This window comes from Panulirus ornatus, chromosome 10, assembly GCF_036320965.1.
Source record: "Panulirus ornatus isolate Po-2019 chromosome 10, ASM3632096v1, whole genome shotgun sequence".
Taxonomy (NCBI): domain Eukaryota; kingdom Metazoa; phylum Arthropoda; class Malacostraca; order Decapoda; family Palinuridae; genus Panulirus; species Panulirus ornatus.
In genome coordinates, this window is record NC_092233.1 from 28,334,938 (window position 1) to 28,350,046 (window position 15,109).

At 41.7% G+C, this 15,109-nt stretch overlaps 1 protein-coding gene across 7 annotated transcripts in view; it reads left to right on the forward strand.

Annotated features, from left to right (window-relative positions):
* Lrp4 (LDL receptor related protein 4) overlaps nt 1–15,109 on the forward strand; it is a 497,094-nt gene that overhangs the window by 273,360 nt on the left and 208,625 nt on the right. The gene's annotated exons all lie outside the window — the stretch shown is intronic.

Genomic DNA, 15,109 nt, shown 5'->3' on the forward strand with positions numbered 1-15,109 from the left:
ATACCTACGTATGTACTAGACTAAAAGATATAGTAAGTCTAGATTTTAGCAAAAAAAAAAAAAAAAAGAAATTAAATCTATGTACCTATCAAACCTGTACTTTCCCAACACTTGTCCGTCCGCCTTGTCCAGTGTTAGCAAGGTAGTGCCAGAAACAGACGAAGAAAGACTGTATTCATACACATCCATTCCCCAGCTGTCTTGTGAAATGCATGGACAACACAACCCCCTACCCACAGCCAAGCCCCACGGACCTTTCCATGGTTTACCCCGGACGCTTCATATGCCTTGGTTTATCCCAATGACAACACCTGGTCCCCTGTATACCACATTGTTCCAGAGCGCTCTATCTAGTGTACGCCTTTCTCCCTCCTATCTATCCGCCTGTATATCTATAACTGTTCTCTCTCATATATATATATATATATATATATATATATATATATATATATATGGCACTATGCATTCATTCCGCCAATCCTTAGGCACTTCACCATAAACCATACATGCACTGAATATCCTTACTAACCAGTCAACAACACACTCCCCCCCCCCCCCCTTTTTTTTTTTAATAAATTCCACTGCAACACCATCCAAACCTGCCGCCTTGCCGGCTTTCATCATCGGTAAAGCTTTCAGTACCTCTTCTCTGTTTACCAAACCATTCTGCCTGATCCTCTCACTTCGCACACCACCTCGACCAAAACACATTATATCTGCCATTCTATCATCAAACACATTCAACAAACCTTCAACATACTCACTCCATCTCCTTCTCACTTCACCACTACTTGTTATTACCTCCCCATTATCCCCCTCCACCGATGTTCCCATTTGTTCTCTTGTGTTACGCACTTTATTTACCAAAACATCGTTTTATTTTCCATAAATTCAATGATACTCTCTCACCCCAACTCTCATATGCCCTCTTTTTCACCTCTTGCACCTATCCCTTGAACTCCTGCCTCCTTCCTTTATACGTCTTCCAATCATTTGTACTGCTTCCCTGCAAAAATCGTCCAAATGCCTCTCTTCTCTTTCACTAACAATCTTACTTCCTCATCCCACCATACACTCCCCTTTCTAATCTGTTCACCTCCCACCTTTCTCATGCCAGAAGCATCTTTTGTGCAAACCATCACTGCTTCTCTAAATACATCTCATTACTCCCCCACCCCCCTTACGTCATTTGCTCTCACCTTTTGCCATTCTGCACTCAGTCTCTCCTGGTACTTCCTCACACAAGTCTCCTTTCCAAGCTCACTTACTCTCACCACTCTCTTCACCCCAACATTCTCTCTTCTTTTCTCAAAACTACAAATCTTCACATTCACCTCCACAAGATGATGATCAGACATCCCTCCAGTTCCACCTCTCAGCACATTAACATGTAAGAATCTCTCTTTCGCTCGTCTATCAATTAACACGTAATCCAGTAACGCTCTCTGGCCATCTCTCCTACTTACATACGTATACTTATGTATATCTCTTTTAAAACCAGGTATTCCCACTCACCAGTCCTTTTTCAGTCCATTTTCAGCACACAAATCTACAAGCTCTTCACCATTTCCATTTACAACACTGAATACCCCATGTACACAAAATGCACCCTCGACTGCCACAATTCTCACCTTTGCATTCAAATCACTCATCACTATAACCCAGTCTCGTGCATCAACGCTGCTAACACACTCACTCAGCTGCTGCCAAAACACTTACCTCATGATCTTTCTTCTCATGACCAGGTGCATAGGCACTAACAATCACCTATCTCTCTCCATCCACTTTCAGCTTTACCCATTTTAGTCTAGAGTTTACTTTCTTAAACTCTATCACATACTCCTAAAACTCCTGCTTCAAGAGTAGAGCTACTCCGTCCTTTGCTCTTGTCCTCTCACCAACCCCTGACTTTACTCCCAAGACATTCCCAAACCATTCTTCACCTTTACCCTTGAGCTTCGTTTCACTCAGAGCCAAAAGATCCAGGTTCCTTTCCTCAAACGTGCTACCTATCTCTCCATTTTTCTCATCTTGGTTACACCCACACACATTTAGACACCCCAGTCTAAGCCTTCGAGGAGGATGAGCACTCCCCGAATGACTCCTTCTTATGCTTCCCCTTTTAGAAAGTTAAATACAAGGAGGGGAGGCTTTCCAGCCCCCCGCTTCCGTCCCCTTTAGTCGCCTTCTACGAAACGCGGGGAATACGTGGGAAGTATTCTTTCTCCCCTATTGCCCGGGATAAATATATATATATATATATATGTATATATATATATATATATATATATATATATATATATATATATATATATATATATATATTTTCATATATATATATATATATATATATATATATATATATATATATATATATATATATATATATTTTCATACTATTCGCTATTTCCCGCCTTAGCGAGGTAGCGTTAAGAACAGAGGACTGAGCCTTTGAGGGAACATCCTCACTTGGCCCCCTTCTCTGTTCCTTCTTTAGGAAAATGAAAAACGAGAGGGGAGGATTTCCAGCCCCCCGTTCCCTTCCTTTTTAGTCGCCTTCTACGACACGCAGGGAATACGTGGGAAGAATTCTTTCTCCCCTATCCCCAGGGATATATATATATATATATATATATATATATATATATCGGACGATTTTTGCAGGGAAGTAGTAAGAATGATTGGGAGATGTATAAAAGAAAGAGGCAGGAGGTCAAGAGAAAGGTGCAAAAGGTAAAAATCAGGGCAAATGAGAATTGGGGTGAGAGAGTATCATTAAATTTTAGCAAGAATGAAAAGATGTTTTGGAAGAAGGTAAATAAAGTGCGTAACACATGAATACAAATGGAAACATCGGTGAAGGGAGCTAGCGGGGAGGTAATAACAAGTAGTGGTGAAGTGAGAAGGAGATGGAGTGAGTATTTTGAAGGTGTGTTGAATGTGTTTGATGATTGAGTGGCAGATATAGGGTACTTTGGTCTGGGTGGTGTGCGAAGTGAGAGGGTTGGGGAAAATGGTATGGTAAACAGAGAAGAGGTAGTGAAAGCATTGCGGAAGATGAAAGCCGACAAGGCGGCAGGTTTGGATGGCATTGCAGTAAAATTTATTAAAAAAGGGTGTGACTGAATTGGTAAGGCTGTTCAATGTATGTATAGTTCATGGTGAGGTGCCTGAGGATTGGCGGAATGCATGCATAGTGCCATTGTGCAAAGGCAAAGGGGATAAAGGTGAGTGTTCTAATTACAGAGGTATGAGTTTGTTGAGTATTCCTGGGAAATGATATGGGAGGGTATTGATTGAGAGGGTGAAAGCATGTACAGAGCATCAGATTAGGGAAGAGCAGTGTGCTTTCTGTAGTGCTAGACCGTGATTACACAAGAGGAGAGGGTATCCAACCCCACTGCTACCGCCTTTTAAGTAGACTTCTACGATATGCTGGAAATGCTAGGGTTACGTTCTTAATTTCCAGTCACAAAGGGTAATATATATATATATATATATATATATATATATATATATATATATATATATATATATATATATATATATATATATGCTGCTAGCCATAAAGATAACGAAACACGGTAAATTCACAAGTGCACTTTTCCTGTTATATTTTCCTCGTTGTTATCAGCAAGTACTAGATCACGCGCACCACTGTGACCTATTGCAGCATATGTATATTTTTTTTTTTTTTTGCTTTGTCGCTGTCTCCCGCGTTTGCGAGGTAGCGCAAGGAAACAGACGAAAGAAATGGCCCAACCAACCCCCATACACATGTATATACATACGTCCACACACGCAAATATACATACCTACACAGCTTTCCATGGTTTACCCCAGACGCTTCACATGCCCTGATTCAATCCACTGACAGCACGTCAACCCCGGTATACCACATCGATCCAATTCACTCTTATGTCTTGCCCTCCTTTCACCCTCCTGCATGTCCAGGCCCCGATCACACAAAATCTTTTTCACTCCATCTTTCCACCTCCAATTTGGTCTCCCACTTCTCCTCGTTCCCTCCACTTCCGACACATATATCCTCTTGGTCAATCTTTCCTCACTCATTCTCTCCATGTGCCCAAACCATTTCAAAACACCCTCTTCTGCTCTCTCAACCACGCTTTTTTTATTTCCACACATCTCTCTTACCCTTACGTTACTTACTCGATCAAACCACCTCACACCACACATTGTCCTCAAACATCTCATTTCCAGCACATCCATCCTCCTGCGCACAACTCTATCCATAGCCCACGCCTCGCAACCATACAACATTGTTGGAACCACTATTCCTTCAAACATACCCATTTTTGCTTTCCGAGATAATGTTCTCGACTTCCACACATTCTTCAAGGCTCCCAGGATTTTCGCCCCCTCCCCCACCCTATGATCCACTTCCGCTTCCATGGTTCCATCCGCTGCCAGATCCACTCCCAGATATCTAGAACACTTTACTTCCTCCAGTTTTTCTCCATTCAAACTTACCTCCCAATTGACTTGACCCTCAACCCTACTGTACCTAATAACCTTGCTCTTATTCACATTTACCCTTAACTTTCTTCTTTCATACACTTTACCAAACTCAGCCACCAGCTTCTGCAGTTTCTCACATGAATCAGCCACCAGCGCTGTATCATCAGCGAACAACAACTGACTCACTTCCCAAGCTCTCTCATCCACAACAGACTTCATACTTGCCCCTCTTTCCAAAACTCTTGTATATATATATATATATATATATATATATATATATATATATATATATATATATATATATATATATATGTATATATATATATATGTATATATATATATATGTATATATATATATATGTATATATATATATATATATGTATATATATATATATGTATATATATATATATATATATATATATATATATATATATATATATATATATAGGATTGAACCAGGGCATGTGAAGCGTCTGGGGTAAAACATGGAAAGTTATGTGGGGCCTGGATGTGGAAAGGGAGCTGAGGTTTCGGTGCATTATTACATGACAGCTAGAGACTGAGTGTGCACGAATGTGGCCTTTGTTGTCTTTTCCTAGCGCTACCTCGCACACATGGGGGGGGAGAGGGTTGTTATTTCATGTGTGACGAGGTGGCGATGGGAATGAATAAAGGCAGACAGTATGAATTATGTACATGTGTATATATGTATATGTCTGTCTGTGTATATATATGTATACGTTGAGACGTATAGGTATGTATATTTGCGTGCGTGGACGTGTATGTATATACATGTGTATGTGGGTGGGTTGGGCCATTCTTTCGACTGTTTCCTTGCGCTACCTCGCTAACGCGGGAGACAGCGACAAAGCAAGATAAATAAAGTATATATATATATATATATATATATATATATATATATATATATATATATATTCCTATGAGTCCACAGGGAAAATGAAACACGATAAGTTCCTAAGTGCTTTTTCGTGTAATAATCACGTCATCAGGGGAGATGTGTGATGTCTCCATGGTTGTTTAATTTGTTTATGGATGGGGTTGTTAGGGAGGTGAATGCAAGAGTTTTGGAAAGAGGGGCAAGTATGAAGTCTGTTGGGGATGAGAGAGCTTGGGAAGTGAGTCAGTTGTTGTTCGCTGATGATACAGCGCTGGTTTCTGATTCATGTGAGAAACTGCAGAAGCTGGTGACTGAGTTTGGTAAAGTGTGTGAAAGAAGAAAGTTAAGAGTAAATGTGAATAAGAGCAAGGTTATTAGGTACAGTAGGGTTGAGGGTCAAGTCAACTGGGAGGTGAGTTTGAATGGAGAAAAACTGGAGGAAGTGAAGTGTTTTAGATATCTGGGAGTGGATCTGGCAGCGGATGGAACCATGGAAGCGGAAGTGGATCATAGGGTGGGGGAGGGGGCGAAAATTCTGGGAGCCTTGAAGAATGTGTGGAAGTCGAGAACATTATCTCGGAAAGCAAAAATGGGTATGTTTGAAGGAATAGTGGTTCCAACAATGTTGTATGGTTGCGAGGCGTGGGCTAGGGATAGAGTTGTGCGCAGGAGGGTGGATGTGCTGGAAATGAGATGTTTGAGGACAATGTGTGGTGTGAGGTGGTTTGATCGAGTAAGTAACGTAAGGGTAAGAGAGATGTGTGGAAATAAAAAGAGCGTGGTTGAGAGAGCAGAAGAGGGTGTTTTGAAATGGTTTGGGCACATGGAGAGAATGAGTGAGGAAAGATTGACCAAGAGGATATATGTGTCGGAGGTGGAGGGAACGAGGAGAAGAGGGAGACCAAATTGGAGGTGGAAAGATGGAGTGAAAAAGATTTTGTGTGATCGGGGCCTGAACATGCAGGAGGGTGAAAGGAGGGCAAGGAATAGAGTGAATTGGAGCGATGTGGTATACCGGGGTTGACGTGCTGTCAGTGGATTGAATCAAGGCATGTGAAGCGTCTGGGGTAAACCATGGAAAGCTGTGTAGGTATGTATATTTGCGTGTGTGGACGTATGTATATACATGTGTATGGGGGTGGGTTGGGCCATTTCTTTCGTCTGTTTCCTTGCGCTACCTCGCAAACGCGAGAGACAGCGACAAAGCAAAAAAAAAAAAAAAAAAATATATATATATATATATATATATATATATATATATATATATATATACATATATATATACTATCTTTCAATTTCTAAAAAGACCTAAATGAAGAAGGAGCCAGGCAGGAAGTGCTCAATTTCCTCGAAGGCTCAGATTGGTGTGTCTAGTTTAGTGTGGATGTAACCAAGTTGAGAAGAAAGGAGAGATAGGTAGTATGTGTGAGGAAAGGAATCTGTATGTACTGACTCTGAGTGAAACGAAGTTCGTGTAAATGAGGAGAACGGTTTGGTGATGTCTTAGGAGTAAAGTCATGGGTTTGACTAGAGGACAAGAGCTATGTAAGGAGTAGCACTACTCATGAAGCAGGAGTAATGGAAATGTGTGAAAGAGTTTAGGAAAGAAAAACCTCTAGAAAGTGGATGGCGAGAGATGGATGATGATTAGTGCTTTTGTACCTGGCTTTAAGAAGAAAGATCATGAGGCAAGTGTTTTTGTTTTTTTTTGTTTTTTTTTTGAGCAGCTGAGCGGCTGTGTCCTCGGTTTTGGTGCAAGAGACCGGGTACTGGTGATGGGTAATTTGAATGCGAAGAGAGGTAATGTGGCAATTGAGGGTATAATTGGAGCGTATGGGGTATTCAGTGTTATGAATGGAAATGGTGACGAGCTTGTGGAGTTGTGTGCAGAAAAAGGACTAGTGATTGGAAGTACCTGGTAAGAAAAGAGGCACATACACAAGTATACGTATGTGAGCAGGAGAGATTGTTAGCGAGCATTACTGGATTACATATTAATTGATAGGCATGAAAAAGAGAGACTTTTGGATGTAGATGTGCTGAGAGGGGTGTCTGATCACTATCTTGTGGAGGCGAGGGTGAAGATTTGTAGAGGTTTTCAGAAAAGAGATGACAGTGTCGGGGAGAAGAAAGTGGAGGAAGTAAGTGAGCTCGGAAAAGAGACTTGTGTAAAGAAATGAGAGGAGAAAATAAGTGCAGAATAGCAAAAAGATTAGATAAAATGAAGCAGTGAGAGCGGCTGAGGAATGGGAGGTATCTAGGGAAGCAAAGCTGGCAAGTATGAGGTGTATGTGGCATGCGAAACGTGGGAGGTGGGAAGATTAGAAAGGGTAGTGAGTGGTGGGATGAAGAAATATAGTTACCCCGTTTAGGAAGTACTTACAGAGAATGAACGCAAAATATTAGGGAATGTATAAAAGAAAACGGTATGATATCAAGAGGAATGTGCAGCAGTTGGAAAAAGAGGGCAAGTAAGAGTTAAGGTGAACAAGTTTCAATAAACTTTAGGGATAATAAGAAGATATTTGTAAGGAAGTTAACCATGTCTTATAAACAAGAAAACAAATAGAGACATCAGGGTAGGGGACAAAAGAGGAAATGGTAAAGGGCAGTGATGAAGTGAGGAGGAATGGAAAGAGTATATTGAAGGACTGTTGAATGTGTTTGATGAGAAAGTGGCAGATGTAGGATGTTTAAGTGGGGGTGGTATACGAAGTGAGAGAGTCATGGAGAGTGGTTTTGTGAAGAGAGAAGAGGTGATGAAAGCCTTACGTAATATGAAATGTGGCAAGGCGGCGGTAGTGAGTGGTATTGCAGTTGAAGGCGACTAAAAGGGGAGGGAGCGGGATCCTGGAAATCCTCCCCTCCCGTTCTACTTTTTCCAAAAGAAGGAACAGAGAAGGAGGCCAAGTGAGGATATTCCCTCCAAGGCTCAGTCCTCTGTTCTTAACGCTACCTCGCTAATGCGGGAAATGGTGAATGTGTATGAAAACAATATATATATATATATATATATATATATATATATATATATATATATATATATATATATATATATATATATATATATATTGGTAAAGTGTGTGAAAGAAGAAAGTTAAGAGTAAATGTGAATAAGAGCAAGATTATTAGGTTCAGTAGGGTTGAGGGTCAAGGCAATTGGGAGGTAAGTTTGAATGGAGAAAAACTGGAGGAGGTAAAGTGTTTTAGCTATCTGGGAGTGGATCTGGCAGCGGATGGAACCATGGAAGCGGAAGTGAATCTTAGGGTGGGGGAGAGGGCGAAAATTCTGGGAGCCTTGAAGAATGTTTGGAAGTCGAGAACATTATCTCGGAAGGCAAAAATGGGTATGTTTGAAGAAATAGTGGTTCCAACAATGTTGTATGGTTGCGAGGCGTGGGCTATGGATAGAGTTGTGCGCAGGAAAGTGGATGTGCTGGAAATGAGATGTTTGAGGACAATATGTGGTGTGAGGTGGTTTGATCGAGTAAGTAATGTAAGGGTGAGAGAGATGTGTGGAAATAAAAAGAGTGTGGTTGAGAGAGCAGAAGAGGGTGTTTTGAAATGGTTTGGTTACATGGAGAGAATGAGTGGGGAAAGATTGACCAAGAGGATATATGTGTCGGAGGTGGAGGGAACGAGGAGAAGTGGGAGACCAAATTGGAGGTGGAAAGATGGAGTGAAAAAGATTTTGTGTGATCGGGGCCTGAACATGCAGGAGGGTGAAAGGCGTGCAAGGAAAAGAGTGAATTGGAACGATGTGGTATACCGGGGTCGACGTGCTGTCAATGGATTGAACCAGGGCATGTGAAGCGTCTGAAGTAAACCATGGAAAGTGTGTGGGGCCTGGATGTGGAAAGGGAGCTGTGGTTTCGGTGCATTATTACATGACAGCTAGAGACTGAGTGTGAACGAATGGGGCCTTTGGTGTCTTCCTAGTACTACCTCGCACACATGAGGGGGGAGGGGGTTGTTTTTCCATGTGTGGCGGGGTGGCGATGGGAACAAATAAAGGCAGACAGTATGAATTATGTACATGTGTATATATGTATATGTCCGTGTGTGTATATATATATGTGTACATTGAGATGTATAGGTATGTATATTTGCGTGTGTGGACGTGTATGTATATACATGTGTATGTGGGCGGGTTGGGCCATTCTTTCGTCTGTTTCCTTGCGCTACCTCGCTAACGCGGGAGACAGCGACAAAGCAAAATAATAAATAAAAATAAATATATATATGTATATATGATAAAAGGAGTCAAGAATGTGACATCGAATATAGATATGACTGCAGGACAAATACGTGACAGAAAAGGTGCCAGATGACCAGTCTTATAATGGCACAAATTTATGACAATGAAGGATAAAGATATGACAGTAAAGCGCATGAAGGTGGTAGGAGGTGATAATCAACTGGCAGTTAAGGTAGAAAGATGAGAGAAAAGATGAGGGATATGAATATACTGGGTAGAGATATGTGATTCAGGCGAAGAAGAAACATACATATGTCAGCGTATGTGAAGGATACGAGTGGAGGAGTCAGGGACATTATACCAGATATGTTGGGCATATGACATACGTGAGAGAAGGTGTGACTCGAGCAGGAGTATGACGGTAGGAAGTGAGTGTGTGTGACAGCAGAAGGACAGAGTTTGACGGTAGAAGGCCAGGGGTGTGACAGGAGAATGGTAGGACAGTAGAGGGCAGAGGTTGTGCGAATCATGATACATGTTGTCAGGATTCAAGGACGAGGCTACGAATGATATGGTTGGGTCAGATGGTAGTTAACGTCACCTATTTATCACCTTTTGTGACACGGCAGAAAAGGAGGAAGTTGATTCAGACTCATAATGCTTATGCTTGTCACGTTACCCCTGTACCTCACCGCAGTGTGGACCCTACTGCATCTCTCTCTCTCTCTCTCTCTCTCTCTCTCTCTCTCTCTCTCTCTCTCTCTCTCTCTCTCTCTCTCTCTCTCTCTCTCAATATCATTAACTGAAGAGTGTTTAGAGAAGATGCAGACGATAGTATCTCATTAATTTGCTGAAATCGTTTACTGTGTACCAGCTTGACTTCAGGAAAACCTAACATTTAGAGTATGAGATCGTATGACTCCCATTTACGAAACCTTACAAGAAGTCCCAGTGTAGTGAAAGAGTTTCTGTGAGACGAAACCAAGTCCGACCAAGGGAAAATGGAGGAGATTTGAAAGACGTGGTGGAAAACTGAGTGGCGTCATGAGAGTATGAATGAGCTGCATTATTTGTTGGAGAAAAACATTTTTGGGAATAATGTTTGGTTAAGAGACAAACTAGAGCCCCATAGTGCACCGCTGTTGATAAGAAGAGCGGAAAAAGTTAGTCCATCATCAGTTTAGGAAATGAACTGAGTGGATGAAAACCTGGAAATTAAAGTTTAAAGATGGGATGGAAAGGTGACACTGGAGAGTTAGTCTCTATAAAAAGCTGCTGAAGTATCGAAGGCGATGACATGATCTTCCCCGAGCCTCTCAGCGAAGATGTCCAGACATTAATGGCTTAGAAAAGGTTATCAATGGAGGATCTGTGATGACCAGACAGACAGACGTCTGAGACTCAATGATGCTCCAGGAAAGTTGACGTTGAAGAGAGAAGTAACACAAATACATAGGCGGGTTAGGACGGCCACTGTTATGTGAGAAAAGCTTATACTGATGCTAGTGTCTACGAGGATGATTTTTTTTCTACCGATACAAGCGAAATGGACAAGTCATGTAAGCTCTCTGTATGTTCAAAGAGAGGTGTACTTTGCTTTTTTTTGGGCTGTTCGATTAGATCCTTCCCAGGAGGGTCCGAGGTTAATCGTTAAACGTAGGACGAAAACAATGTTTGATGATATAACCAGACGTTTGTGTATATGACTTGCAGCTCCGGGATATCCGATAAGGGACGAACGTTCTTAAACTGAGCATGTTTGGATCAGACCATTATTTGCTTGTCGTGTGTCAAGCAGTGTTGATCATACAGTTTATTGATTTTTTTCTTGAAAGAAATGATTTGTCCTCATTCCATACGTGACTGTTATATTAGCCTGTCTGTTATGAATTATAACGTACGGCAGATTCGGTTCCCCAAGCCTGCATATGCTTGCCATTGCGGAGGCATCCTTCCCTGGCCACCACACCCTCCTTCACTACCACCACCACCACCACCACTCTTCCTCCATGGTTACCACACCGTCCTTCACCACCTCCACTCCCTCCATCTCAAACCAACAACCACTCCCCCACCACCACTACGCCCTCTCTCCTTAGCCAACACCTTCCTTCACCACCATCTCTTTCCCATGGCCACAATACCCTGAATGGTGGGTGGCACTGTTCATTGATATAATCACTAAACATGCAATACTTCACATTACAAGCACAGCCTTGCCATTTAATAATGAAGTATTTTCGTTGAAATATTTAGCCCTAGCAGCCTGAAATTCTTTATCCTGCCAAGGAAGTTGAAATATTGGTAGCTGTTTTTCGGGGTTAGTCATCGTACTTCCGGCATCCAGGGACCGACACACAAGAAAACCTTCTTACAGTAAAGATTACCTGCAGGGACCACAGTTTATAGATTTTTGTAACCAGATTCTTCACGTGTTACGTGATCCTGTAACCTTCCTGCTATTAAACAAAGTATATACATTATTTAGCTATGTAATTTATGTAAAAGTATCCGTAGCGTGGGAGTGTGTGATTAAGTGCAAGGAAGTAGATCCTAGATTAATGTGGGTAAAACTGAAAGTGGATGGCGAGAGGTGGGTGATGATTAGTGCTTTTGCACTGGCCGTGAGAAGAAAGATCATGAGAGGCAAATGTTTTAGGAGCGGCTGAATGAGTGTGTCAGAAGTTTTGATGTAAGAGACCGGGTATTCGTGAAGTGTGATTTAAATGCGAAGTAATGTTGCAATTGAGGATATAACTGGGGTGCATGGGGTATTCAATGTTGTGAATGGAAATGGTGAACAGTTTATGAAGATATGTGCTGAAAAAGGATTGATCATTGGGAACACTAGTTTAAAAAGAGGGATGGACACAAGTGTACGTATATGAGAGAGAAAGATGGTCTGTGGGCATTATTAAATTACGTGTTAGTTGATAGGTGTAAAAGGGCTTTTGGATGTTAATGTGGTGAGAGGGGCAGCTGGGAGGATGTCTGATCACTATCTTGTAGAGGCGAAGGTGAAGATTTGTAGTTTTCGAAAATGAGGAAAAATGTCGTGGAAAAGAGAGTAAAAGAGCTTGGAAAAGAGACTTTGTGTGAAGAAATTACAGGAGAGATTGAGTGTAGAATTGCTGAAGGTGAGAGTAAAGAAGCATGGGAAGTGGGTGAGGAATGGGAGGTATTTAGGGAAGTAGTGATGGCATGCTTAAGAGATGCATGTGGCATGCGAAAGGTTGGAGGTGAGCAGATTAAAATGGGTTGCGAGTGGTGGAATGAAGAAGGAAAGTTGTTAGAGAAGGAGAGACGTTTGGTCGGTACTTAAAGGAAGGAGTTTAGATGCTTGGGAGATATATAAAAGAGAGCGGAAGAAGGTCGAGAGGAAGGTGCAGGGGTTAGAAAAGAGGGCAAATGAAAATTGGGGTGAGCAAGTATCAGTAAATTACAGAGAGAGTATGATGCTTTGGAAGGTGGTAAATAATGTGCAAAAGACAAGAAGACAAATGGATGCACCGGTGAAAGGGTAAAAGGGAAAGTGAAAACTGATAGAGATGAAGTGAGAAGGAGATGGAGTTGATTATTCTAAAGAACTGATGAATGTGTTTGATGATAGGGTGGTGAGTTATGGAGAATGATTTAGGGAAGACAGTAGACGTGGTAAAAGCCTTGCTTAAGATGAAATGTGACAAGCCGGCTGGAATGAATGGTATTACAGTTGAATTTACCAAGAAAGGGAGTGGCTATACTGTTGATTGGTTGGTGAGGATTTTCAGTGCATGTATAGATCATGGTGAGGTGGCGTTCTATGAAGGCAAGGGGGATATAGATGAGTGTACAAATGACAGAGGTATGAGTGTGCTGAGTATACCTGGTAAATTGTATGGAAGGGTATTGACTGAGAGGCTGAAAACGTGAAAAGAGCATCAGATTGGGGAGGAGCTGTGTGGTTCAGAAGTGGTAGAGGATGTGTTGTTCAGGTGTTTGCTTTAAAGTATGAGAAATACTTACAAACGCAAATGGCTTTGTATTTGGAAAAGGCATATGGATCTGGAAAAGGCATATGATAAGGGTGATAAAGATATTTTGAGGAAGGTCTTAAGAATATACGGTGTGGGAGGATTGCTGCTAGTAGCTTGAGAAGTTTTTATCAAGGGTGTAAGGCATGTGTACACGTAGGAAGAGAGGAGAGTAAATTGTTCCAAGTGAAGGTTAGTCCCCATGGTTTTTTAATTTATTTGTGGATGAGATGAGGAGGAAGGTGAATGCGAGAGCTTTGGAGAGTGTGAGTATGCAGTCTATGGGGAATAAGAGAGCCTGAAAAATGAGTTAGTTGTTTGCTGATTATACAGAACTGGTGACGGAATCGAGGGAGAAACTGCAGAAGTTGTTGATTGAGTTTGGAAGAGAGTGGGTGAAGAGAAAGTTGAGGGACAGGTTTGTTGGGATATCAGTTTTAATGGAGAAAAAAATTGAAGGATTGAAGTGTTTCAATTATCTGGTAGTGGACATGGCAGCGAATGGAACCAGGAAACGGAACTGCGTCATAGAGTGGGGGAGGGAGCGAAAGTTCTGGAGGCTATGAAGAATGCGTGGAAAGAGAGAACGTTATCTCGGGGGACAAAAATGGGTTTGCTGGAAGAAATAGTAGTTCCAGCAATATTATATGGGTGCGAGGTATGGGCTATAAATAATGCTGTGCGGAAGAGGATGGATGTGTTGGAAATTAATTTTTTTAGGCCAATATGTGGTGTGAGTTGGTTTGATCGAGTATGTAATGAAAAGATAGAGATGTTCGTAAAAAAAAAAAAAAAAGGAGTGTGGTTGAGAGAGCAGATTAGGGTTTGTTGAAATGGTTTGGGCATATTGAGAGAATGAGTGAGGAAAGGTTGACAAAGAGGATATATGTTTCAGAAGTGGAGGGAACAAGGAGAACGTGAAGACCAATTGGAGATGGAAGGATTGAGCGAAAAAGATTTTAAGCGATCGAGGCATGAACATGCAGGAGGGTGAGAGGCAAGCACTGGATAGAGTGCATTGGAATGATGTGGTATACTGGAGTTGACGTGCTGTTGGTGGATTGAACCGAAGCATGTGAAACGTCCGAAGTAAACAGTGGAAAGGTCTTTGGGGACTGGATGTAGATAGTGACCTGTGGTTTCGATGCATTTCACATGAGAGCTAGAGAATGGATGCGAGCGGATGTGGCCTTTCTTCGTCTATTCCTGGCGCTACCTCCCTAACCCGGGAAACTGCAATCAAGTACGGAAAAAGAAGAGATTATTATTACCCCATACTAACTGTAAATTTTCGGTCTACGAGACTGGTGAAGGTACATCACATGGTGGTATGTGCTCAAGGTAATCTTCGCCGGAATTCTGGTAACGAACATTTCAAAAGAAAGTTTTCACTTCCTCCAGAATTCGTGAATACTTTTCCTTGTCTTTTCTTACTCCGTTTCGTAATTCTCTCTATATTTCAAAATAAGCCGGGCCTTGATGTGGACTTATGTCGTGAGTGGAGCCTACAACATTA